We start from the raw sequence: 27,808 nt of genomic DNA, 5'->3' as shown, positions 1-27,808 counted from the left end.
AGAATTGAACCAAAACATCAGCGTACCTAGGAAAGGAAGGCAGATGGGAGGAAGTAAAGGAAATAAGGAGCGGGGTGGCAATTACAGTGTCTGTGGCTGGAGGGGAGCCACTCTTCTTCAAAGTACCAGCGCTTGCCTTTTCTTCCATCACTCTCTCTACTGAACTTTATAGCAGTCAGGCGTTTCCCTTCCAAAGGTTGGTCCAAGTGTAAGCGGTACTTTTTGTGCGAGGCAGTGAAATGTTTCATTCTCTTTCAACTGGTTGCAAGAACCCTACAAAAAGACCCATTAAAGATGAAAAATGAAATATGCTCTGAAAAATGTACCAGTCTTTTCCTGTTGGTTGTCGTTTATGGTGTTTCTGAAGACACAAAAACAGATAATGAAGTACATAAGTAGAAGAGGAAATATCATTAAGTCAAATGCCTGACAGGAAACGGATTATGCTAAATCACATACAGTTCTGATATTGTTTTTTTGTTTTGTTTGTTTGTTTTTATTGTGATTATTGGTTTATTTATTTATTTATTTATTTTACATCTTTATTGGAGTACAATTGCTTTACAATGGTGTGTTAGTTTCTGCTTTATAACAAAGTGAATCAGTTATACATATACATATGTTCCCATATCTCTTCCCTCTTGCGTCTCCCTCCCTCCCACCCCTCCAGGCAGTCACAAAGCACCGAGCTGATCTCCCTGTGCTATGCGGCTGCTTCCCACTAGCTATCTACCTTACGTTTGTTAGTGTATATATGTCCATGCCACTCTCTCACTTTGTCACAGCTTACCCTTCCCCCTCCCCATATCCTCAAGTCCATTCTCTAGTAGGTCTGTGTCTTTATTCCCATCTTGCCTCTAGGTTCTTCATGACTTTTTTTTCCCCTTAGATTCCATATATATGTGTTAGCATACGGTATTTGTCTTTCTCTTTCTGACTTACTTCTCTCTGTATGACAGACTCTAGGTCCATCCACCTCATTACAAATAGCTCAATTTCGTTTCTTTTTATGGCTGAGTAATATTCCATTGTATATATGTGCCACATCTTCTTTATCCATTCATCCGATGATGGACACTTAGGTTGTTTCCTTCTCCGGGCTATTGTAAATAGAGCTGCAATGAACATTTTGGTACATGACTCTTTTTGAATTATGGTTTTCTCACCCAGTAGTGGGATTGCTGGGTCATATGGTAGTTCTATTTGTAGTTTTTTAAGGAACCTCCATACTGTTCTCCATAGTGGCTGTACCAATTCACATTCCCACCATCTGATACTGTTTTACAATAACGGTTGTTAACACAATTCAGTGAACCACTATTGTTCACACAGCCCTGGTTAATGAGATGACACATTTAGGGGCAGAAGAGGAATTCTGGGATGAAATGTTTTAATTATTTAAGAACAAAATATACGTGCCTCAGAAATGGATAAAATGTTGTTGTTCCCTAGATTGCATCAGCTGTGACCCTGGGAGAGTTCACATGCCTTTCCCTGAAGAGAAGCATCAAATGCGGATGATTAAATGTTCACTAAGCATCAAAAACCCTCCAATGTATGTTTATGTTCCATGAAAAATGTGCTCTACCCAGTATGACTTTTACTTACTGCTCTTTCAGGGGCTTTGGACGCAAATAGAAAACACTTTTGGGTTTCCCTGGTGGCGCAGTGGTTGAGAGTCCGCCTGCCGATGCAGGGGAGGCGGGTTCATGCCCCGGTCCGGGAAGATCCCACATGCCGCGGAGCGGCTGGGCCCGTGAGCCATGGCTGCTGAGCCTGCGCGTCCGGAGCCTGTGCTCCGCAACAGGAGAGGCCACAACAGTGAGAGGCCCGTGTACCAAAAAAAAAAAAAAAAAAAAAAAAAGAAAACACTTTTTTCCTGACAGGTCATCAACACAGAAGTAGCCCAAACTATGCTCCAGATTTCTTTGCATTTCCACAAAGGAGGAATACGGAATTGGAATAAACAGATTTCACAGTTTTCCCTTACCTAGGAGTCTGCCTCTATTCAATTGTCTGTCCTGTTTTTGTTTTGAACAGCCAGCTGCTCATAAATGTTCCTTTTGATCTGATGTCCTCAGATGCCCTTTCAGACTGTGCCAGGCTGGTGAGTGGAGCTGTTGATTGACTCATCACCAACACAGGTGGTTGCCCGGCCCAGCACACACCGCTCCAGTTCTTTAGAGAACAGTGGTCCTGCTCCTTTGTCTTCACATGGATGAAAATTGCCCCGTTACATCTTAGGTGTGCTTCCCTCTCTTTTTCCTCGATATGGATATGTGGGGGCTGGTGGAGGGAGGGACAGCGAAAGAGGGCTGGTTGTATTCTTCTGCCTCTGCAGCCCCCGTGTTCACAACCTCCAGTGGGGACCATACACACACGTCTAGACACCATCCCGGCTCCTCAGGTGTCCACACCTTGGACTTTGCTGCTGGTGGCGAGCCACAGCTCACAGGCAACGGTCTGTTTAAAATGTCCCTCCTTGCCTCCTTTCCTTTAATTTGCTCAGTCACTTGCACAGATTTACACACTCATTCCTTTTATATACAGTTTGGGCATTTAACCTTATAACTGTCTTCCTCTCTCTCTCATATACGTGTGTATAGTTATATGTGTTCTGTAACAGCTTATGCAAAAACCTGAACGAACTTTTGGCCAGCCCAGTATGCGTATCTGGCCGAGCTGCGGGTGGCTCGCGAGATCTTAGCTCTCTATTTAAAGTCATCATTTCCCCCATCCACTCCCCCACCCACCCCTGCTTCTTTCTATTCTCTACAACTGCCTTGTTACATCTGACTCTGCACTTTCTGCTCCTGAGGTCAACAGGTCGTTCAGTCTTTCAGTCATGGAACAAATATTTTTGGAGTGCCTCCAATGAGGCAGTCACAGTTGTAGGTACTGGGGTACCACACTGACCAAAACAAAGCCCTGGCTCCTTTCATTCTAGTGGCGGGGCGGAGAGCCAGTCAACACACACAGAACCAAATAGGTAGGCGCTACATTAGATGGTAATGCGTACTAGGGAGGAGAATGTATAAGGTCAGGAGGATGGGAGTACAGCAGGGGACGTGGGGTGGTGTTCTTGTGCAAGGAATGGACGGCGGACACCACATCCGGGGCTACTCCTGAGGGGTGGGTTTCATACAACTCCAGGCGGTGCCTTTCTCCTCACGGCTATTATACATCCACGTGGTTATGAAAATATTCCGGCAGATGGGATCAAATTGAGAAAGAGAGGAACTTTCTTCTGATTTGTCCGTTTGGACTAATGCTGGGGATTGATAAGGTGACATTTTAGCAGAGACCTGGAGGAAGGGAGGGAGGGAGTCACACAGGTGTCAGGCAGATGAACAGCCAAGGTGAGGCCCTGAAGAAGGGGCTTCTTGGTGGGTCGGGGTCACAAGGCCAGCGGCTGGAGCAGAGGGAGTAACGGGCAGGTGGTAGGAGGTGAGGCTGGGGTGGAGGAGGGCAGATCACAGAGGGCTTGGGAGACCACTGGAGGGCCTTTGTCTTTCATTTTAATGGGAACAGAAAGTAGCTGGAGAGCTCTGAACTAAGGAGGGCTGTGACCTGATTTACATATTTTATGAATCACTCGGAAATATGGAGATCTGATACTGGGGACAAGAGTACCAGAAGATAATAATGAGGTTATTGCAATTCTCCAGGTGAAAGAAGACAATGGTGTGGCCCAAGGTGGTGACAGTGGAAGTAGTAGAGAATATTAATTCTGGATATGTTTTTGGGAGAAGTCTTTCATGTGATTCCTGAGATCCACTGGCTTCTTGCGCAAAGTGCCGAGAGGCCCTTTCTTGCACACCAGGTCTATGTCACCAATCAGTATCCTGCAGAAGGTATGGTGGAACCTCAGCATTGGAAGGGCTCTTAGAGGCAGGACATCTAGTGGAAAAAGAGTGAGAACAGAGATACTTGGTTTGGTCTTCACGTTGTGGAGTCTTGGATTTTGATGGAGGTGGGTAAGAATGAGATTGATGCCTCATAATAAACGTTGGTTTATCTGAAATTCACAGGGGTCCCACACTAGTAAACTAAAGGTGGAGGCTAGATACTATTGTAAGAAAGCACAAGATCTGAAAGCTCCCAGTCTCACCAAATTCTCCTCTGAGAGGGTCTATTCTAACCTCTCACACAATGCAGGGGGTCCTGGCCCAGCATCCCAGAGCATGTAAACCTGACTGTGACTACACGTCCTGGCAGAGTTCTCATTATTTCAAGGGCATTCACCATTCTCTTGGACACTTCCAAGCTTCTGGAAGTTTCTTCTTGGACAGGATTGAAATCCTTCTCTTTTCTACCCTTCTGCCCTCTGGAGCTATGCTGGCCAAGGAGAGACAATACAGCTGTATTGGTTAAGAGCATGGGCTCTGGAGCCAGACGGTCTAGGTCAGAATTCAAGTTCTTTGTGAACTTGAGCAAGTTACCTAACTCGTCTGTGTCTCAGTTTCCTCATCAACAAGGTAGCAAATCTAAAGCGCTTATAAGAGGACACGATACAGATTAAGTGCCCAAAAAGGGTAACTATAATGATTTATCCTGCATATTGATATGAATGTGAGAACCGGTTCCATATGTGAACACAGATCTCAAGAAGCTACACTTTCCCTGTCCTTTACCAATTCTCATTAAGTTGTGTAACCCCACGTGATTCCTGATAGCAACTGTCAATGAAATCTTACCAAAGCAAAGCACCTGGGTTTGCCTTGGGGGGCAGCAAGGAAAGGGGATTTACTCTTTACTGGTCTGACGTTCAAGTAGCAAGAAACATGCTGTTGGGTCTCCAGCATTTAGAGGTTGACTCCATCTCAAATATTGATTCCCAAACCCCATTTCACTTAGGAAGCAGTTTTTCAGGATGCAGTGAAATGGTGTTAGACTAGGTTTTAGACTCTGATTTTGGGCATTTGAATCTGGCCCCGGCATTTCTTATGCTATAATCATGGGCAACTTATTTAGTGGTAATTACAATAACGCTACATATTCCTTAGGTTTGTTGTGAAGAGTAAAAGAGACAATGCATATAGAGTGCTTAGCACAATCTAGCTGATCCAGGAATACTAGCAATAATTTTAAGTTCTAGAAATAAATTTCTAAGATGAAGTCAATTCTTAAAAATGACCGTGTTTGAAAGGAACCAAAACTACATTCTCTGGGCTTCTTAGGGCATTTTCTGTAGAGAGGAAGACAGGAAAATCAAGACTCGCTGCTGCTACCCTCCTGCCAAGTGTAGGCTCCCAGGGCTCACGGAGTTCATGATCGGAACCTCGTGGAGCTGACCTCACCATCAAAGAACTGCAGGAGACTCTGAAGTCAGCTTACCTGACTGATACCTACCCAGCAACTGAAAATTAGAAATTTGCTTGAACTGGTTATTTGGTAGCAGGTAGTTTTTTGGGGGGTAGGAGATACATATATATATAGTTGAGGTATCATTGATTTACAATATTATATTAATTTTAAGTGTGCAACATAGAGATTCAAGATCTGTGTAGATTATACTCCATTTATAGTTATTATAAAATATCGGCTATATTCCCTATGCTTGACAATATATCCTTGTAGTTTATTTACTTTACACATAGTAGTTTGTATCTCTTAATCCCCTGCCCCTATCTTGCCCCTCCCCCTTTCCTTCTCCCCACTGGTAACAACTAGTTCGTTCTCTATATCTGAGTCAGTTTCTTTTCTGTTGTATTTGCTAGTTTGTTTTATTTTTTATATCAGGCATGTAGATTTTTTAACAACATTTTTTTTCCTGAAAACAAAAAGAATACGTTTTTGTAGTAGAAATATAGGAAAGTATAGAATAACCCAGAGAAGCAAACCATGTTTATTTCCACTGCTCAGAAGTTTTCTGCACAGCACACCAGGTGGGTAAGCAGCATAAGGCAGGGTGAGTCTGTCTGGTCCACTTCCAAGACCCTCGCAGGTACAGCTCCTGGTACAGAAGAGTCCCTGGTAATAAGTTGTTGGATGAATGACATATAATCAGGTGTATAAATATATTTCTGTCCCCACTGAGGGTCATAATTGTCAGGTAGATTTCTTTTCATGTTTCTTTCACTTAATTGGGCCCTCTGAAATATTGAATTTAAAGCCAGCGGTGAGCATAAGTAGATCCTAAATGAGTCAAGCATCACAGGCTCCTGTTTTGCCCATCTGTTGATCCGCAACCCAGGAAGTGCTCGTATGAATGGATCCTGACGGCTGAGTTTGCTGATCTTAAGTGAACGGACCCTGCCTTGGCTTCTCCTCTCTAGGCTCCAAGGGTCAGTTGGTTCTTTAGCCTGGCCTCACCCAGAAATCTTTCCTCCTGAGAGTTTTTAAATTGCACTTTTGATTATTTGGAGGAGTTTTGCAAACATTTTAGAGGATTTCCTCCCCCATCCCAATTCAGCATTCCTTCTAATTATGATAGATACCACTTATTAAATACTTACAATAGGCATGGTCCTATGCTAAGCCTCAAACAGGTATTATCTCATTTGATTCTCATAACAACTCCTTGTGTTGGTCCTCACCACTTTTATTTTATAGCTGGAAGAATTAGAGACGTAGGAAGGTGAAATGACTTTCCCAAGGTCACACAGCTTGTAAGTGGGAGAGTCTAGTCAAGGTCTGCCTGACTCTGAATTCCATGCTTCAACCCCCTTGATTGCTGTCATCAGAGTTTATGTGTAATTTTGCATATTGTTCTTTATATTTAGCTTTATTTGATGAGCATTTACCCAAACTATTCTATTACCTTCAGCAGCAGCATTCGAAATGTCGAAATAGTATTCTGAGCAGAATGTCAGAGCAGAAATGACCAACACAGGAAATTCAGAGAGTCAGGAAGAGCATCCTGTTGTGGAGCCCCGGGAGTGAGATGGGGACAAACTAAAAGCCTACCAGCATAAAGGGACCAGGTGCTAGGAGACCTGCAGCTTGGCAGACTCATCATCTGGCTCTCGGGAAATGAGAGGAACACTGAACAAAGGGGCTACAGAAGGGGGAAAGGGAGATTCTAGATTTTTACATTTTCCTATATCTGTTTTTTGCTTATCAGCCCTATTTTTCATTGGGCTGAACTCTTCTTATTACCCAGATTACATGGCATATTACGAGGGTTTGACCATCAGAGGTCTGGGGGGGCATAGGTGAGAAATACCGTCCAATGCAGATCTGCTGCTACGATCTCTCTCTCTCTCATCTGAAGAATCTGGAGGATGACTAGCAAGGGGTAAAAGAGGCTCTTCTTCCTCTCCCCCATCCTCCCCCCTCTGGGGGCTGAGTCTTTCTGTCCTCAGAAACCTTGGCTCTGTCCGTGATGGTCAACAAGGCTGTGAGGGCTGCTGCTGCTTCAGACACTGCCCGGGGGCAGATTGCTGGACCCCCAGCCCAGCCCTGCCTTCCACACAATGAAGGCCCTTCAGCTTCTCCCCCAGCTGTCTTGGGACCACCCCTGGTAGGATGGGGGTGGGCGATTGAGTGGACCCCAGTGCAGGAGGGCAAAAGAGAGGGAGGTAGAAGGGCACGGTTAAGATCAGAGATTTTTTGAACGCCAGATTAAAATCCCACCTCTGCCATTTATCTATGTAACTTTGATTTGTGTTACTTCACCTGGCAGAACCTCAGTTTTTCCATCTATAAAATGGTGATGGTAGTTCCTAACTTACAGAATTGCTGAAAGGATTAAATAAAATTCAAGGATTGTGCTTGCTGTTCCGTACATGTTCACTGATACTCATGTTGTCAGCCTTAACAGTCTGAGGAACTACTTTCTTCTATTTTGAAAACAGTTCTATTTTGGTGTAATCTTCTTCTACTTAGTTAAACTGGTTCATTTATGCCTGGGTGAATTAATTTACTAACCTTCCCTTCCCTCCCCCAAAGTTTTTGTTCTTCTAGGTTCATGGCTTGGAGAAAGGAGGGTAGGTTCTTTTCCTTTGAAGGATACTGGGGCCCGAGGCGACCCTCAGGTGACCTTCTGTTCTTGTCAGAGAATCTAGCTGGAGAGAAGTGTGCAGGAGGCACAGGAACCATCTGTGGTCTTTTTGTTCGGGAGTATTTAAAGGCATGTGTTTTTCTTTGTAGGTCGTGTACAGAAGCTATCCTAACATTTGCAGGTGAGAGAGTGAAATAGTCCTTTCTCAGGACAAGACATTCTGTTGGCATTATCTGTTTTTCCTTTAAGTCTTGGGAACCCAGAAGAAGAAAGTGTGTGACCCTGAGAGGAAAGTGTGGCCTGAGAGAAAAGTGTGACCAATAATTGCTGATGGGAATTAACATTACTCTGTGATCTGTGTGGTTGTCATTAGTAATACAGTGAGGTTTCAGGGGGTTTAGAACAATGAGAAGAAAGAAAGAAAGAAAGAAAGAAAGAAAGAAAGAAAGAAAGAAAGAAAGAAAGAAAGAAAGAAAGAAAGAAAGGGAGGGAGGGAGGGAGGGAGGAAGGAAGAAAGAAAGAAAGAAAGAAAGAAAGAAAGAAAGAAAGAAAGAAAGAAAGAAAGAAAGAAAGACAGGGAGGGAGGGAGGGAGGAAGGAAGAAAGAAAGAAAGGAGGAAAGAAAGAAAGGGAGAAAGAGAGAAAGAAAGGAAGGAAGAGTCTCATATTTTAGTAAAACAAGAAGAAGGAAACTTATGTCCCAATAGTAGGAAGGGATTTTAGGGTTAAATGGTGCCAGTTTGCTAAGAGTCTGCTTCTTCTTTATGTTCCTCTAAGCAGTTCCTCAGTTCCTAGGCAGTCACCCTATTTCTGCTTTCAAGGGTAAACACTGTCATTTCTCCTGTGACTATAGCAAGTCATCATTTCTCTTTCTAGAACGTGGGTTCAGAAAACAGCAATTGTTAACAATTTTAGCATTGAATCTTAGGACAAAACTGAGAAAACAAATTAAGTGCTGGATTGTTTCTAGAAACTACTCGATTTAGGGGATTTTAAATCACCAGGAATAGTCACGGTTGATTATTCTAGAAACGATTGCATTTACCCAAATCTCAAAATTAATCATGAATATTTGCTTGGATTGACATATTGATGCTGTTTACCACAAATAATCCCTCAAAGCCCAGGATCCGTTTTTAATTTTTACCCCAAATTAGAATTTAGCTTTTGAACAAAACTTGTGTACAGTTACTTAAAATTCCATGTAAATATATAAACTCCAACTTGTTCTCATTTAATTTCTCTGCCATTTTCACAGGCAATTTTTGCATGAAAATCATGTCACCCTTAACAACCTAGACTTATTTCCTCATTTCCCTTTAATGGTTTTGTGTTCCGAGTTTCATGTAAGAATGGATTGCTTACATTTCACTTACAAATCTCCCTTCTAATCATGGTTATTAATATCACAATCTTGTTATAATATCTGTAAGAGCACAAAATGTGTCCTCTTAAAGGTGCATTTGCCAACCCCTGAATTGCATACATTTCAATTACAACCCTCCCTCGTAATTATTATTATTAATATCACAATTACCATCATAATATCCATAAGACTGCAGAAGGTGTCCTGTCATGGGTGCCTTTACAAACAGCTTGTCCAGTTTCCTCTTAAGAAAAATGTGGCAGACTTTATCTAAATTCGACTTCCCCCTATAATTTACATTAGACAACACACTCCATCAATAAAACCATCAAAATGATCTACTGCATTGTAGACAAAAGTTATTGTGTCAAGTTGACACTAATCAGTTAATTCCAGTAAACCTTCAGATAAACAAAAGCTTGTTGTCTATTACTGATGTGTGTGATGGGCCCCTTGTATGTCCTATGGTTCTGCCCATCTATAGAGATGTATCTGGCAGACACTTGCCCTGAGGCGTCTATATGGAAACCGAGACAAGATCTATAGTTAATGATGTTGACCCTGACTCCCCCAACAGAGATTGAATTCAAATCCTCATAATATCTCGACAGCTGATATGTATACTGTGCTAATAATATTAACAATTACTCTGCCACTGGGATTCCCCAGGCTCTGACTTAAGCGATTTTAAAGATTCTTCCCTAATACGAACTGATTTCCTTGTTTATACCCAACATCAGCACCGTCTCCCCATTAAGACAAGGATGTGTTTCTGAATGGGGAAAGGCTTTTCTTAATGTAGGTGTCTTATATTTCTAAGAAATTCTGTGGGAGTTAAACAACTTCTGGACACACTGATAGTATAGGTGATGGTGTGAGAAAGTGTTTCTAGTCACTATTTCCCTGGCAGGCTGGGCTAGCAGGACTGGGGAGAGAGCTAGCTTCACATTGTTACTGTTGACGCGGATCAGACAGCATTCCGAATGTCAACAGGCCTTGTCTGGTGTGGCTCCCCTTTGGACGTGAAGGGGCAGCCTGTCAATCCCTGCTTGGTGTGATCGGGTGGCTGAGGAATCAGAAATCGCCCTTGGGTCGCCTCAGCTCGCTGCTGAGCCTTAGAGGAAAGTGAAAGAGCTGAACCAGACCTCTTTTCCTCACCTGTTCTCTCTTTCCCTTCCTGCTTCTCTTTCCTCTGCAAAGACTGAGTGGGAAAGGCCACTGCCGGCTCACAGGCCACGGAGAAGCTGAGGATGAAATGTTGACAGGGGGCACTGTTAGAAATTAAATTCTGCCCTATTTTGTGTACCATTCTTGTGAGTCACATTCGTGAATAGTAGCGAGAGATTTAATGATCGCATATTTTTTATCTTATTTCCCTTCGGTCGATGGCAATTTTTTTCTGTTAATGTCAACTTAGAGCTCAAAGTAATTTAGTAATTGATTCTAAGCACAGCAGTTCGCCAATGGCAGCTCTCCATTTGTGGGGAATATCTTTGCTAATTTTATCCATCAGAATGAGATTACCATGCTAATCTCTCCTATCCTCCTCTCTTGGTCATTTGGGACATGCTGATGCAAATGACTTATTAGACACAAGGCCTTCGTCCAGCCCCGGGATCAGGGAAAGATGAAAGGAAGCCAAAATAAGGATGTTATAATGCCCTAACACACACAGATACTACACACACAAATACACACACACACACACACACACACACACGCTGACACACTAATACTAAAAGGATAAGACCCTAAACTGGAAACCAGTATAAAAACTAGTTTTAACAAATGAAAAATGCAGTGTATCAAAATATATTAAATACCTGGAAAGGAAAGAACAAAAAGAATGAAGACGGAACAAATGCATCTGGAGACACATAACTGGAAACCTAAACATTCATTGGCTCAGGAAATCTAGAAAGTCGTAAGTCAGGTGGAGGGAGGCAGATGCCCTTAATGAGATTAAGTGAAGAAAACCAAAATGGCTGTGTTAACAAAAAGACTGAGGCTATATCTACAGACACAATCTGTCTGACTGTTTTCAGGGAATGGTTACTGACTAACTTAGTGATTGGTTGTTTGTCTGATTTAATTAAAATGCTCAAACCAGTGTGAGCGTGTGTGGTAAAAATAGCCTGAAACTAGTTTGGGTTACACACACACAATAGGGTATTGTATCACACAACGGGTTGAAAGGGCTTCCAAAGACATTTCTAGTAAATGGACACATTCTAAAATGCTTTGCTTTATGAAATAGCAAAATACTTAGAATGAGTTCAGAAGAGATCCGTTTAAATAATTCAGGTAAGAGTGGATTTCAAGAAAGAAAAATTAGCTAATATAGTAGCTGGGCGAGTGTTTATGAAGGCAGAAAACCCCCCAGAGAGAGAAAAGATATTTAGCATTTAATATGCCTGATGTGAGATCAAAAGAGGAAAATCTAGATATTAAGCAAATAAATAAATCCTGTCTTTATTTTCCTCAACAGAAGGGAGGAGAGACTGAAATTATGGCCATTTTATCTTCAAAAAGCCAAAGCCTTATTACCAAAATAACAAAAATATGTCATGAAAAATCTAAAACAAAACTATTTTCAAGTTCCAATCATCTGCCCGATTATTTCAAATGTTTTATACTCTAACGCTGTTACACAACAGTGTCAATAGCCTAACAATAGGACAAAAAACTCCAAGGCTCGTTGTCTGTCACATGCCCCTAACCTGAGATTGCCATCATCCCTCCCGAACCAGGATTTTCTCTAGACCTCCCAGTGCTGACTAAAGAGGCACTGTTCTGATAATTCAGAGTTATCTACAGCTCCTCTAAATTGTGGCACTGTCTTGAGGTCCTGGCCGTTGTTCTTCTTCTCACCATGAAGTCAGTTGCCAAGTCATATAGACTAACTCTGAAAATTCTCACCATGTTTTCTATCTTCACTCCCAGTTCCCTCATTTGGGTCTTGATTTTTTTTGTTGTTGTTGGGGGAGGGGATAATTCAAATAATTTTCTTCATGGTTACTTATAGCAGTGGGTAAAGACCAGGGTGGAAGATACAGAATTAGGAGCTAGATTTCTCCAACTATATATTGTCGTATAGATTTGACTTTGAAACCATATAAATATTTTACATAATTATAAAAGAAGTTTAAAAAGAAAACTAAGATTCAAAAGCAAAATTAACCAAATGGATCTAAATGTGTATTGGCTTGATGACATAAGCACACAGAAGGGAACTGTTTCATAAAACTTTAAAACAGTAATTTGACAGCTTTCGATTCATTCTTGTCTATATTTTTGCTCTAGCCTGCTCTTCTCAGCACCCCACTCTGAATCATCATGCGTTAGGGCCAGATGACTCTTAATGAAGGCAAAGTCAGGCTGGGCTGGGACTAGGGTAAGACGAGCGAAGTGCTCACCTCGGGTATAAAATTTAAGGGGATGCCAAAACACTCAGTAATGAAGATAAATATTATTTTAATGCAATATTTTTTAAAAAATCAAAATTAATCCCAAATATATCCGTGAGGAACAAAGTACCAAAATTTAAAATAAAGAACAGGATTCAACCCTGTGCTGGCATAACCCTGCCTCCCCCTAATCCTGTCCCTGGTTTCAATCAAACTTTACTTACAAAAAGAGCAATAAAAGGAGCTGGGCGCCAAGTTTGCTGATTTTATGTTTTATAAATATCGCATTATAATATTATTTATCTTGATTACTAAGTTCTTTGGCAACCCCTTAAATTTTGAGCCCAAAGTGAGTGCTCTGCTAGCCTCACCCTAGTCGCAGCCTTGCTCTGTGGTTCATCAAATCAAGTACAAATTCCTCGGCCTGGCATTTTAGGATTTTTGACTTTGGTGGGGAGGTAGTATGGTTTTCTGATGAACTTGGTGGGCTTTGAGCTAGCCAGTGCTAAGTACAAAACCTGGCTCTGCTGCTCTCCAGCTGTGGCCAGCTTGGGTAAGTGACTTCACCCTTTGCCTCTTAGTTTCCTCATCTGTAAATGAGGATTAAATAATGTTTACAGAAGGCATCATCCTATTTTTCCAGTCTTACCAGTCCACTGTTACAAAAACGCACAACTCTTTACAAAGTGTTTCATATACGTGATTTAAGCGTGATGATAACCATGTTAGGGAGATGTGAGGCTGCTTCCTCCAACCTGAATCTCCTTCCCCCTCAACTCCGCAGTTTAAAAGTAGCCAACTTTCGGGGCTTCGTCGGTGGTGCAGTGGTGGAGGGCCCGCTTGCCGATGCAGGGGACACGGGTTCGTGCCCCGGTCCGGGAAGATCCCACATGCCGCGGAGCGGCTGGGCCCGTGAGCCATGGCCGCTGAGCCTGCGCGTCCGGAGCCTGTGCTCCGCAACGGGAGAGGCCACAACAGTGAGAGGCCCGCGTACAGCAAAAAATAAATAAATAAAAGTAGCCAACTTTCAAAGCCAGCCTCAAAATGACCACTGGCAGGAATGCTTTCTAAGTTTCCTGCAACCATGCAACAATAACAAACACGAATTGAGGGCCTGCAGCGTGTCAGTCATCAGGACTCAGTGCTGTACATGACAGAGGTGAGCCCCACCTTCATGGATCTGGAATCTAACGGCGAAAATGAACAAATAAACTACTAAACAAGCACGTAAAATGACTTTAATTAATAAATGTGTTAAGTATTATGATTAACAAAATCAATATGATTATATTTTTAATTAAATTAAAGTAATTAAATTAATTCTAATATACTTAAAATTAATTCCAGGCAGAGGAGACAGTAATGCAAAGGTCCTGAGCTACAAGAGGTCGGTTTTTGTGTTCAGGGTGCTTGAAGAACTGGAAGAAGGCTAATCCAAGCTGAAGGAAGATGGCAAGATGCAGTTCTCTATGAACATTCGGGTAACTTTCGTGTATATTTCTTATGACTATTATCTCTCCCCACTTTGTGTTCTGGTCAACTGTACCCTCCTCTGGTTCCAGTATTGGAGAAAGTTAAGAGCTTGGGTTTCTTACTAGATTGTCTGGCTGAAATCCTGACTCAATTGCTTATTAGCTGGAAGACCATGGACAAGTTGTAATAACTCTAAACACTTTTTCCTTGAGTTGTAAAATGGGAGTGGTAATAACAGAACATACCTTATAGGGTTGTGGTGAGGATTAAATGATGCATCCATGGAACGCATTTAGAACAACACCAGTACAGAGCAAGTGTCATGTAGGGGCTAGTTCTTGTGATTATCATAACTAGCCTGTAAGATCCTTTAAGAGTTCTTGTTTTTGCATTAAAGCAGCAACTTGCACACTGCTTCGCAAATAATAGGCTCTCAAAATATATGTATTGAATCTAGTCATATGTGAAAGACTGATAAATTTTTTATAAACACCAGTGATGAGATGTTTATAATTGAGGCATAGATTCTTTATATGGTATCTTCTTTTCTGTGCTTTGATTTCTTACTGACTGAAAGAAACTGTCTGCAAGGAGGGTTCAGGCTGAAACAGCATTTAACAAGGACCACTAGCATATAAGCTTTTTTTTTTTTTTTTTAGCATATAAGCTTTTAATATGCACCTGAAACCAACACTGTTCAATGTTAATATTATTCTTTCTTTCTTCATTTGGGGCTGTTTTACAATTTAGGCTATGCCAAGTGACGATTTTTCAAAAAATTCTACATTCAGTAACACTGCTGCTGGATATAGCCTGAGCTTTCATGTTCATTTCCTTTAGGAGGTTGTAGAAATTTCCCACCATCAGGGGTGGATTTTACTTGGTCAGGAGGGCTAATTGTTATAGAGCATTTCTTACCATGGCCTTTGCTGTAGGAGTGTAGGTGTACATGATACACTGTAGACTAACTTCTCAGATAATTTGGGATCTTAAAGAATATACTTACTAGTGTTTTGAAATTCCTTTTATAAATAAAACTCCAACAGTCCTCCTGTACTTATTCCGAGATGGTTACCCAAACTCACTTTAAGTGTATTAATGACTAATCAGGGAGGGGGAAGGAGTATAGAGCAGGACTCAAACCCCAGTTCTGCCATATAATTGCTGTGTGATCTTAATCTCCGTAGGCAACCTCTTTAAGCTTATCTTCCTTCATCTGTAAACATAAAATACTTATTTCATAGCATTAGTGTGAGGACCAGAGAATACACACACACGTACTCACTATGCACAGGGCATGACACGTGAGTTAGCTTCTTAGGGCTGCTGTAACAAACTATCACAAACTTGGTGACTTAAAACAACAGAAATTCATTCTCTCTCGGTTCTGGAGGCCAGAAGTTGAAAAACATTAACACTGGGTCAAAATCAAGGTTGCAGCAGGGTTGCACTATTTCTAGAGGCTCTGGAGGAGAATCAGTTCTTTGCCTTTTCCAGCTCCTTGTGGCTGCCAGCATTCTCACTGGCTTGTGGCCACATCACCCTAATCTCTCCCTACACAATCATGTCCCCTTCTCTTCTGCCTAATCTCCTCTGCCTCCCTCTTATAGGAATCGATGTGATTCAGACATAGAGAGCAAACTAGTGGTTACCAGTGGGAAGAGGGCAGGGGGGCAGGGGCTATATAGGGGTAGAGACTTAAACAGCACAAACTATTAGGTATAAAATAAGCTACATGGATATATTGTATAACATGGGGGATATAACAAATATTTTACAATAACTATAAATGGAGTATAACCTTTAAAAATTGTGAATCACTATATTGTACTCGTGTAACTTATATAATATTGTACATCAGCTATACTTTAATAAAAAAAAGAATCCATGTGATTGAGTTTAGGGCCTGTCTGGATAATTCAATATAATTTCCCCATCCCAAGATTCTTATCTTAATCATATCTTCAAAGATCCTTTTTCCATATAAATTAAAATTTACAGGTTGCAGGGATTAAGATCTGTTATCTTCAAAAGGCCATTATTTTATTTATTTTAATTTATTTTTTAATAGTTTTTTTTTTTTTTTTTTTTTTGTGGTATGCGGGCCTCTCACTGTTGCGGCCTCTCCCGTTGCGGAGCACAGGCTCCGGACGTGCAGGCTCAGCGGCCATGGCTCACAAGCCCAGCCGCTCCGCAGCATGTGGGATCTTCCTGGACTGGGGCACGAACCCGCGTCCCCTGCACTGGCTGGCGGACTCTCAACCACTGCGCCACCAGGGAAGCCCCTATTTTTTAATAGTTTTTATTGGAGTATAGTTGATTTACAATGTTGTGTTAGTTTCAGGAGTACAGCAAAGTGAATCAGTTATACATATATATTTATCCACTCTTTCTTAGATTGTTTTCCCATAGAGCAAAGGCCATTTTTTTTAGCCAATCACAGTACATAGTGTATATTTAATAAATTGTCTATTATTGTGATAATTATTAGTCATTCTTGAATTTTTAAAAATCAGAATTAGGAGTCTGGTAAAAATACATATTAGTGGCACAATATTAAAAATATAGTTCAAAATATATTTAGAATTTCTTTTTTTTGTTTATCTCAAAAGGTGATTAATAGGTTAATTAAAATGGAAAATATTTTATTCTGCTTTGTAGAGTAAGATGTAGTAGTGAAGTACAGGGTATTAAATGCTCGCCCATATGACTTTGGGCATATTATATAGTCTTCTGAGCCTCAGTTTCTTTTTTTGTTACCTGGGGACAACCATAGGCATAGGGTTGTCACAAGGATTAAATGAAATAAGCCTGGCACAGAGGAAATACTCTCTAAATGGCAGGTCTTATCGATTCCAAAAATAAATGTGCAAGCAAAAATCTGGCCCAATCTCTCTCACTTTTTCCCTGTGTCACTATGAGGATGTATTAGAAGACATAAATGTCAGCTGATTTTACATAAATCATTTCAGTTTGCATCTACACTGACCTCACTTTTTATCTCAGTTTGACCAAGTTTCTTCCAGAGTTAAAATCTCAGATCCTGTTTTTCATTTGCTTGAGGACTGCTGAGCTTTCAGGAGTGGAAGTGCAGCTTCCTATTTATGTGAACTATTTCAGCCTCAAACCCTTAGGGAGCCTGAGTATGATCTCAATTCTTACAGCAAAGTGGACATCAGTTGAATGCTGTGCTCTGTAATTGACTTCTGCATGCACCTGATGATGAAATAATTGGCCAATTCAAAATCAGATCGCTAAATATTGCAACAAGAAGTCTCAGGGATTCATTAGTGTGTAGATGTTGTAAGTTTCCCATTGTAAGGCTTCCTGAACCAATTCACGTCTTACAATGGAGAGCTATTAGAAATGACTGGTCCAGGGCATGCAGCATGTTGGGGGTACCCTGCTTTTGTTCACTTCCAGGATAGGGCATATTCTACTCTCTGGGGAGCTGCTTCTAATACTTTCTTTTCTTTTTTTGTTCTTATATATCATCTTTCTTTGTCAGCTGCTGGCCATGGGTGAGATATGCTATGGCCTCAGCAGTCAGGTAATGGGAGCATGAATTCTCCTTAAACTATGTCATCATACACCTAATATATAAAAGAGGGAAAGTGGGAACAAAGCAGGGTTTTAGTAGTTTAATTATATTGACATCTCTTGGGTTTAGTAACATTGTTTGTACAGAGTAGTCCATGTGGTGTGATTAGACGTTTTTATCTCCTTTTACAAAATACTATTATGGGGTTGAATTTTTGCTCAATCCTGACCCAGTGCATATAAGAGGACTCCTAAGTGGACTATTTTTATGTCATGCCTACTGGGTGTAAAATTTCAGAAATTCTTGGCATGAGATTTTGGAGAATATTACAACAATAAAATGTAGCCATTAAATAGTCCACAGTATTATGTGTGCAAACATGCTTGTGCATACATTTAATTTAATCTACAAGATTAAATTCCATTTATAGTTTTATCCACTAACATCCTCTGAGCAGGGGCTTAAAATCAAAACAACAACAAATAGCTACAATTTATTAAGCACTGACCATATGCTAAGGCCTTGATGACTTGTATCTTGTTTATTCTCACAGTAATCTATGAGGCCATTTCTTTATTTTTAAGATATTTTTAGCTCCATTTTGCAGGTGAAGAAACTGAGGCTTAGAGGGATAGTAACTTACTAAAATTCCTGGCGGGACTGGAGTTTGAACCTGAGTCTGGCTTTAAAACCATGTTCTTGACACTGCTCAGGACCTTATCCTCCTGTGACCCCATAACCAGTGTCCTCAACTCCCTCTGTTAGCTGTACCTGAGTCATTCAATGTTCAGGCATTTCTAATATACATTTCCCAAAGTGTGTAGTGAAAACACAGCATGCGTTTCATGACGTCGTGATGGAGCATCCTGTTAGATAGGAAGTGTTCCATGGCCCATGTCAGAAGAGCAGTTTTGTTTGAAGCTATGTGATCCTTGCACACGGGTCACCTAAGGCCTTTTCTGCTTCTGACTGGCCAGACCACATCTGCTGTCACCAACTTACCACCCTGCATAGTTCTTTCATTAAGTCTTAAAGAGCTGAGAAATCAGGGAAATTACCGATAAATATAGAAGAGGGCAGGAAGACATTTTTATTGTTATTTTTAAATGCTTTATTGAGTTCATACCAACAGAGGAATATTTTGTTTATGAATTTAATATAAATGCCATGAAATATATGCAAAACTACACGAAACTTATGAACAAAACATTAACACTACTCAAGTCTAATTTTACCAATATCCTCTGGGTTCCATGGGAAGAATTTCAGCATAACATGATTATTTTCAGTTTGATGCAAAAAAACATTGGCTGAGCTTTGACTATGTGCTTGGCACTGAAACTACAAGTGTGCAGAAGGCTGACGCCTGCCCTCTCTTTTCTCAAACTACACATGATAGAGTCCTTATAAACCTCTCTAATATGGATTGAAAACCTATATGTAATTCTATATTTTAATAACTCTCCAACCCAAAGTTAAGTAAAAGAGCTTTCTAAGTAGGCTTATGTACTAGGTTTTATTATAGAAGAGAGAACTCGAGGGCCTAACGGCATTCCTGATAAGCATGTCACTAACTCCTGATGGGCTGAGACCTAGCCTCAGAATCCTTCTCAACACAGCACTCCAAGCAGTCACAATTGGACTTGGCATGTGAGCTGCCACCCCTCTTCTAAGGTTTTTCACTGAATATGTGAAATGCCATCCACTTAGTGTGGCTACTATTGGACCTTTGCTAATATTCAACATTCATTCCACAAAGATGTATTGAGGAATATAATAGCTAATATAATAGTTAATGCTATGGAGTGCTTGCAATGTGCCAGGCACTGCTCCAAGTGCTCTCCTTGCATTATTATTGAATTCTCATAAAAACCCAATGAGGGGGCTTCCCTGGTAGCGCAGTGGTTGAGAGTCTGCCTGCCGATGCAGGGGACACGGGTTCGTGCCCCGGTCCGGGAAGATCCCACATGCCGCGGAGCGGCTGGGCCCGTGAGCCATGGCCGCTGAGTCTGCACGTCCGGAGCCTGTGCTCCGCAATGGGAGAGGCCACAACAGTGAGAGGCCCGCGTACCGAAAAAAAAAAAAAAAAAATTGGTGCTTTAAATTAGCATGCTCTTCTATTCCAGCCCTGTCATAGAATTCTCTCTCAGTAATCAAGACTGAAGAATAAGGCCTCAAAAGTGTACTGTTTGTATTGAACATGACAGCTGATGCTGGGTTTGAGGGCTAATGTCCAGACAGTGAAAGTTTAGCTGCAACATTCAAAATTGACCATAGTGAGGGGGAATGCTGGCTGGAAGGAGATCGTCCCTGAATACCCAGGGCCTGAGCAAAGATCTTTGTCATGCTAAGGGAGAGAAGGTATATATTTCCATATTTGATGGTGGCAGAGCTCTGAAAACGAAACACTTTGCCTTTGTTTGTGGCTTTTGGGCCAGAGCTTAATTTATAGACTATCAAAGAAGGAATTATTCTGTAGGTTTCAGGGCAGGTGGAGAGCTCACCAAAGGATTATTTTATTATTTTGAGAGTCCTTGATAACACAGGAACTACGTTTTAAGAAAAATCTCATAAAACCAAAATTCAAGGACATCATCTGACATGCTATCATTTGACTTTTTCTCATAAATCATTTAATCCTAAGCATAACAAGATATTCTTCAACCCTACATAAATCTTTGATCATTCTAGTAATTGCCCAGATAAGTATTAGCTAGCTTATACAGTCTTTTCAAATCCCCAAACTGTTAAATGCATCAAAACATATTTAACTCCTAGTGGAACTAGGAGGAAAATGCCCAATTAATCATTTATTACAATTTGGTTGTTACCAACATAAAAAAATAAAATCCTTTAACCCAGCCCTCAAACAACTTAAATCATATTCAATATGTGTAGACTCAGCAGGTCTTACATGTAAAGTATACTCATTGCCTCATTTATAGAAAAAAAGAGATCCATGAACTATCTTCCTTCGAACAAGTTTCTCAGTATCTTGATCTTTTTGAATGTTTTCTAAAATAACTTGAATTAATTACCTTTGTTTTCTGGACTAGGATATCTGAAAAGATATAAAGAAGGTGGGAAGAAGTAGTCCAATGCAGAACATATTTTTTGACATTATTTCTGCTGAGAATCCATGGGATGCTAACCCATGCCTGAAGGCAGAGGGATGGGTTGGATGACTCCTTGAAGTCCCTGGCAACTGAATATGTCCAGGATTATGATTATGATTATGTTTACTTATTAACATTTATACTGGCCTATTTTAGTTGATTAGCACAATGCAATTACTAAAAATCTGCAGCTAAAAGTTCTGGGAAATGTCTACATTGCTAGGAAAGTCTAGATATGATATCATTTCTGATTTTCAATAATTTCATTAAATAAACAAGCATATTACCTCCACGTTACCACTGTCTCTCAGCATAGTTTCCAACGTGATGAAGAACTCAGTCTAATTGCTTAAAGTGGGGGCAATGAGAGTTAGTCATCTTCAATTCTTTGCTAATCACTCATTAACCCCTCTCTGTCTATAAAACAAGAAAGATAGTATCTAAAAGTGAAGAAGCCATGGATGACCTGAACATGACTGCGTGTTTGCTCTCTTCTTGTCTCTGATGGGTCTAGTCTTGTGGCCACAGCTTCTGGCCAGGGCCAGACTCAGTGGAGGCTGAGAGGGCAGAGACCTGTGAAGTGGACTGGAACAGGGGACCCTTAACCAAAGACCTCTCTGTGTTTTTGAAATGCAGCCATTAGAGATTGATCCTTCTGAGGAAGACTTCATTCCTTGTTAAAACACAAATTCCTCTAAAATTTGAAATTGTTAAGTGTTATCAGCCACAAGTGAATGAATAAGGATTAATTTTCCACATCATTTCTTTAGAGCAGTGTGTCTCAAAGTATGGTCTGGTGACCCCTGGAAATCCCCAACATTCATTCAGGGGAGTGTCTGTGAGGTCAAGACTCTTCTCATAGACATATAAATACATTGTTTACCTCGAGCAGGCTCATTCTCCCTCAAGTGTGCAGTGAAGTTTTCTAGAGGTTACATAGCATGTGATACTGAAACATCTCAGTGCAGAAGCAGATAGGAGAACCCGGTTGTCTTCTATCAAGCTAGGTATTTAAAAAATAAATCGCAAAAATGTTAAACCATGCCACTCTTCTAATAATTTTTTTGTTTTGGATAATATTTTCATCAAAAGTATTTTGTTTGTGTTAATATTTAATAGGTTTTTATTATTTTTGTGTAAAATACTGAGCAAATATTTTGTATTTTTCTTAGTTTTAATTTCCCATGTGGCAAATATCAACAGATTTAACCCACATACACAAAAGTTCTTTGAGATCCTCAATGATTTTAAAGAGTACAAAGGGTATGTCAATTATATCTCAATAAAACTGGAAGAAAAATAAATAAGTGGTTATTAAAAAGGTGTGTAAAGGAATGCTGGGACCACAAATGTTAGCCATAGAGAGTGTCAAAGTGGAAGAGGACCTTAGAAAGTATCAGATTCTTTCACCCCATTTACACATTGAAAATTGAGTCCCAAAGAGTTAGGATGACTTACCTGATATTCTGGTTACCTATCGCTGTGCTATACACCACGCCAAAACTTAGTGTTTGAAAATACAATAATCATTCCTTTTTCTCTCCAATATGAAATTTGGACTGGGCTTGGAGGGATGACATCTCTGCCCCACGTGATGTCTGGGGCTTCAGCTGGGGTGCAGAGACTGGGGTTCACTAGGCATCTCTCTCTCTCTCCCTGGTCTTCGCTAGTGGCTACTGGGGCTTCCTCACACAGTGAGCATTCCAAGAAGCTGGGGTGACAACAGCAAGGCTTCCTGTGACCTAGCCTCGGAAGCCCCATAGCTCCTACCACATTCTATTGGTTAAGCAAGTCACTGAGACCAGCCCAGATTCAAGGGGAGGAAAGTTAGACTCCATCTCTCAGAGGGAGGAACATCAAAGACTTTTCGGCCATCTTTAACCTACCACACCTGAGGTCCTAGAAATACTATTAGAAGAACTAAAACTAGAATCCATCTCTCTTGAGTCTTTGTGCAGTATGGCAACGTTGACAGTGGTGCATAGGAGGAGGATGAAAAGAAAAGACCAAAGTGTGAGGGCACTGTGTGAATGAAGAACGTTTCAGGGTGGAGTCTAAGCAGTTATGTGAGCAGCATGTGCATCTGGGAGCCTGAAAGGGAGGCTGCTAAGGAGAACAGGGGTCATGGACTCTCTGATACAGAAGAGAACTTAATTCTTTCTTATGATGGCTGACTCTCCTCAACGACTTCCCTGCTAGTTGTCTCTGTGTTTTTAATGGTCGGTTTGATTTGCAGGGCCACCTACTCTGCCTCTGGGAAGCTTTGATTATTACAACACTTTCCCACAGAGCAGAAATCTGTTTCCCTCTAACTTCTACCCAGCGGTTCCAGTTGTATGCTTATATCGGCTTAGGGTCATATTGCAAAAGTCTTCTACATGCAGCTCTATAGCTACTGTAGCTCTTATAGTCCCTGTGAATTCTTTGATTCCGGGTTTCTGACTCTTCATTATAAATTTAAAAATTCCCCTACCAGTCAGGACACTCTCCTATAACCTACCCCAGTTTGCCAATTGCTCTTTCAAAGTATTCTCCAAGAGGGAGCTGAACAGCCCACTGTCGACAAGCACCGCCATCACACACTGTGCCGCCTGCCATTATCCGTGCACATTAGTAATATGTGATGCACAACCAAACGCCTACATTTTTTCATGTGTGCTTTACCAACTGTGCTTCTCCCAGGTGGCTGTGTGCACGTGTGTGTCTGTGTGTGCTTGTTTTTGTTTTACTCAGCTGTGGAAATTTACATTTATCCCTAGAAAATTTTATCTCAATAAGTCCAACTTGACAGTATCTTTTTGGATCCAGACTCTATCACTAAGACTACTCATTGTCTCATTTAGCTTCATATAATCTTCAGGTTTGTTAAGTATTTTTTCTATACTTTGATCTAAATCATTGATTAAAATGTTGAACCAGACAGAGCCCTGTGTCACTCCGCTAGAGACCATTCTCTATGCTGATGTCAATCTACTGATCAGCATCCTTTGGGTTCATTTATTCACCTATAACTGTTGTTAATTCATCTAATCGTCCTATCGTTTAGTCCATATTTCTCCATCTTGTCCAAAATAATACCATGATAGGCCTGGACAAATGCCCTGCTGAAGTCCACATACATTATGTCCACTGCAGTCGGCTGTTCTCTACATCCACTATCCCTGTCAGAGGAAATGAAGCAAATCCGACTCTTCTTCAAACACACCACGCACTTTGATGATTCCAGGGCTTTGCTCGTGTTCTTTTCTCTGTCCAGATTCTCTTCCGTTCCACCTCACCTGCCTGCTTATTTCTATTGCTCAGATATCACCTCCTTGCTGTAGCTTTATTCCTTAACTCCGGGCATAATTATTTCCCCAAAGCTCTTTATACACAGTACCATGTCCTAGTTGTCCAAACAACTAGGACAAGTTGTTTGTTTTTGCGTATTCTCTTCTCTCTCATCTAGAATGAGCTATGTCTTATTTAATAAATATATGATGACTTTAACTAGTCCCTGGTGTCTAGTGACCATCACTTCCTTTCCAAAATACTTGAATATCACTCATGCCAAAATCCAATCTAAGACCTGCAATGTGGTCTCTAAATACCAATTCCCACTAAAAAGAACCAGGGCTCCTTGGAGAAATGGTTGATTCCAGGTCTAGGCAAAAAGTATAAAAGAGGAGCCCGGGGCCATCTTGTACCAGCTACAAGGATGCTATCAAAGACAATTAGTGTCCTGTCAAAAGAACTGAGAAGCCAAATGGAAGAGGCTTCCACTGGTCAGAGTTTGGATAATTTGAGCATAAATAAGAATAAATATGCAATAAAAGAAAATACATAAAGTATATTTAGACCCATGAGTACATAACGCTGCAAAACAAAACAAAACACAAAAAATCCACTGATGGTCTTTGAAGGACACCAGGGAACAAACCCACTATTCTGAAAACTGGCACATAAAGAGAAAGATTTCAGCATTTTCCTTAACTTGTCATACTTTGCCATATCTTAGATATCCAGTAATTGATAAGGGAAGGGTTTTTTTCCTCTTTATAGAAGTATTCTAGCTAATAAAATAACAAAAATGATATAATTAGAATATTACCATTTGCATACTCTAAACGAATAAAATCATTTAATCTAGGCAATGCTAATCAATAACTCCTAAAATCATTAGGTAAAAAGCTCATGGGGAACTTTATAATGGATAGTTCCAGCTGATGATACCCCAACCTTGCAGATCAAACCTGACATCGTAAAGAGAGAGATAAGGATACGGGGCAAGAGGAAGTACACAGCACCACCTGTGAAGTATCCTCGTTGAAAAATCGAACCTGAACCTGATGAAGCCTCTAAATTCAACTCCCAGTTTACAGAAATAAAAAGGGTTAGGATTAAACAACGCCACGGGGAGGCTATCAGCTAAATCCAGAATGTGGGTAATTCCACAGCACCTATGACCCATTTTCCTTTAAAACAAATTGTGAGGAGGAAAAAAAGGGGAGGGGGGAGGACCTGAAGATCAGAAGAGACTTCAGAGATGTGAAAACAAATGCAATGGGCAGGACTTGATTGGATTCCGATTCAAACAAAACAACTCAAACAATACTTTTTTTGTGACACCATCAGGAAAATGGAACACCAGATATTTGAAGATATTAAGAAATTATAGCTGATACTTTTGGTGTGATGATGGCACTGTGATGATTTATTTTTAGGGGAAAGCATTCCTTATCTTTTAGGGATAATACTGAAATATTTAAGGAGGAAATCATATGATGTCATAGAAGTGGCTCAAAACCACCAAGTCAGGGAGACAGTGGGAGTCAGAATGGCAGGGGGGAGGCGGGGTGGGGATGGAGAGACAAGGTTGGCCATGAGTGGGTAATTGTTGTGTCTGGATAAAGGTTCATGATGCTTTCTTTATATTGTTCTCTTTCCTTCATATGTGGGAAATTTTCATAATACTTTAAAAATTCAATCTAGCATTTTACCTGAATTTGTTGTTGAGTTCATCAGTCTGTCATCTTCAGAACCCATGTTCTTTCCTTTTCTGAAAGTTTACGGATTTGCCAGAAGAGCAGTCTTTTCGTTTCTCTTTCATCCTTCATGATTCCACGGAAACCACCAACCATCGTTTGGTGATCTCACTGGTGCGTTCTCTCTGGCCCCTGGGACAGAGACCTTGCAGAAGGCATTAAAGTGGGCAGGACCCTTCACAATCACCAATGGGGCTCTGATCCCTGTCACTAGTGTTCACACTAATCCTTTCTATTCCGAAGCTTATTCTCTTTGACAGAAAAGACAATTAAAATTGGAGTTTTCTTTATAATTTGGTCTCAGCATTAAAATAAAACCAGTTCCAAGTAATGAATTTATCTTTTTTTATCATCTAGTTCTAAAGATAAGAAGAAGACCTCTTTGTCCATCATTAGATATTTATTTTTTTAATAAAGCTGGACTTTGGCATTTTGACTCTATTCTTACAGGTCTCTGTTATCCTTGGAATTTACCTATTTCTGCTTTCCCTCTTTTCCATAGAAAATAGCACAGTAAGAAGAGGGTGGGCAAAACTTTTTTTATGGATACTATACAATGCTGGTGAGTATTGGAAGGCAGATACTATCATATTCTGCTCTGCAAATAGAAACCAGTGCCACCTTCCTGGAAGACAGTTTTGCAACATGTGTCCAAAGCTTTTTAAACAGTGTATACTCTTTGATCCAGGAATTCCACTTTTAGGGTTTAATTCTAAGCAAGAATATCATGTGGATATGCACAGAGATTTAGCTAACAGGGTGCCCAGAGCCGTGCTTTTAATATAGTTTAATAATTAGAAGCAAACTAAATGTCCAACAGAACAGAGTCGACTAAATAAACTATGGTTTATCATGTAGTGTAATACCACGTAGCCATAAAAGTGTGTTAGAAGAATATTTCATGAAATGGGAAGATGTTCATGACACATGATTTAGGGGGGAAAGGAGATTACAAAGCAGTATGTAAAGAATGCTTCCCATTTAAAAAAAATTATGTTTACACATGGAACAAAAAGACTGAAAATTTATATTAAAAAGTTAAAGTATTGATATTTATCACTTTTTCAGGAATACATTCCATAACATTTTCTATAATGGATACTAAGTACTTTGAAATAAGAAAAAAGTAATTTACAATAAAAATAGGAAGAGGGCACCCAGGGCCAGCTCTGACCACTATGCAGTGCTTCCTTTGTGGGGTGCAGTCTGCTCTGGCCTGACCATCCCCCAAGAACAGTCGTGAACCTCCCTTGAAGGGTTTTTGCTGTCCCCTCCTGGTGCGCAGAGAAGAGGGGGCAGAATCAATTACTCCCTCGGTTATAAGGGAGCTTCAGCAGCTGGTGCGAGGCTTCCTGTGCAATGGCTGCTAAATAAGGCGTCTGCCAGGAACACAGGCCTGGCCAAGGCAAGCCCGAGAAACCCCTTCTGGCTTCAGCTCAGTCTCCGGAAGGGCACGGTCTGGCTCCACCCTGGGGTTGTTTGCTGCTTTGTGGCTCACCTCTCAGCGGTTAGCACTGTTCATTCAAGAGGTTTCCCTGGGGTTTGGGTTAAAGCTGTTGGCCTCTGCTCTGTAGTCTCTTGTGTGACTCACTGTGCTGTTTTGTCCATTATTATGTCCCATTTCCCTGCTAGCAGCCTCCCTGCCTCTTCTTGAAAAATCTCTCTTCCTCCTCTTTTCCCCCCAAGTCCAATCTCCAATGGTGAAGGTTTAACACAAGCAGCAGAGTTAGCAGTGAGCTTGTGATTGTAACCCTCAACTCAGAATTCTCTAGGCAGTAGTTGAACTTACCCCAGTAAACAAGGGGGGGAGAGAGAGAAAGGAGAGAGAGAGAGAGAGAGAGAGAAATGTTGTGTGTTTAAAAAGAAAATTAATATTCTCCATTATATCTAACTGGGGAAATACTACAAACATGCATCACTGTAAGCACTTTACTGTC

General features: G+C 40.8%; 1 long non-coding RNA gene across 1 annotated transcript; it reads right to left on the bottom strand.

Moving 5' to 3' along the window:
- Positions 1 to 5,925: 5,925 nt before the first annotated feature.
- Positions 5,926 to 22,521, bottom strand: LOC141278690 (uncharacterized). The gene is made up of 5 exons (XR_012331733.1): positions 22,306 to 22,521; positions 21,731 to 21,850; positions 10,469 to 10,554; positions 9,482 to 9,597; positions 5,926 to 5,956 (listed from the first exon to the last, which is right to left on the bottom strand). It is a non-coding gene; the product is annotated as an uncharacterized lncRNA (long non-coding RNA).
- Between the last annotated feature and the right edge of the window lie 5,287 nt (positions 22,522 to 27,808).

This window comes from Tursiops truncatus, chromosome 5, assembly GCF_011762595.2.
Source record: "Tursiops truncatus isolate mTurTru1 chromosome 5, mTurTru1.mat.Y, whole genome shotgun sequence".
Lineage (NCBI taxonomy): Eukaryota > Metazoa > Chordata > Mammalia > Artiodactyla > Delphinidae > Tursiops > Tursiops truncatus.
This window is presented reverse-complemented; position numbering and strand designations above follow the sequence as displayed.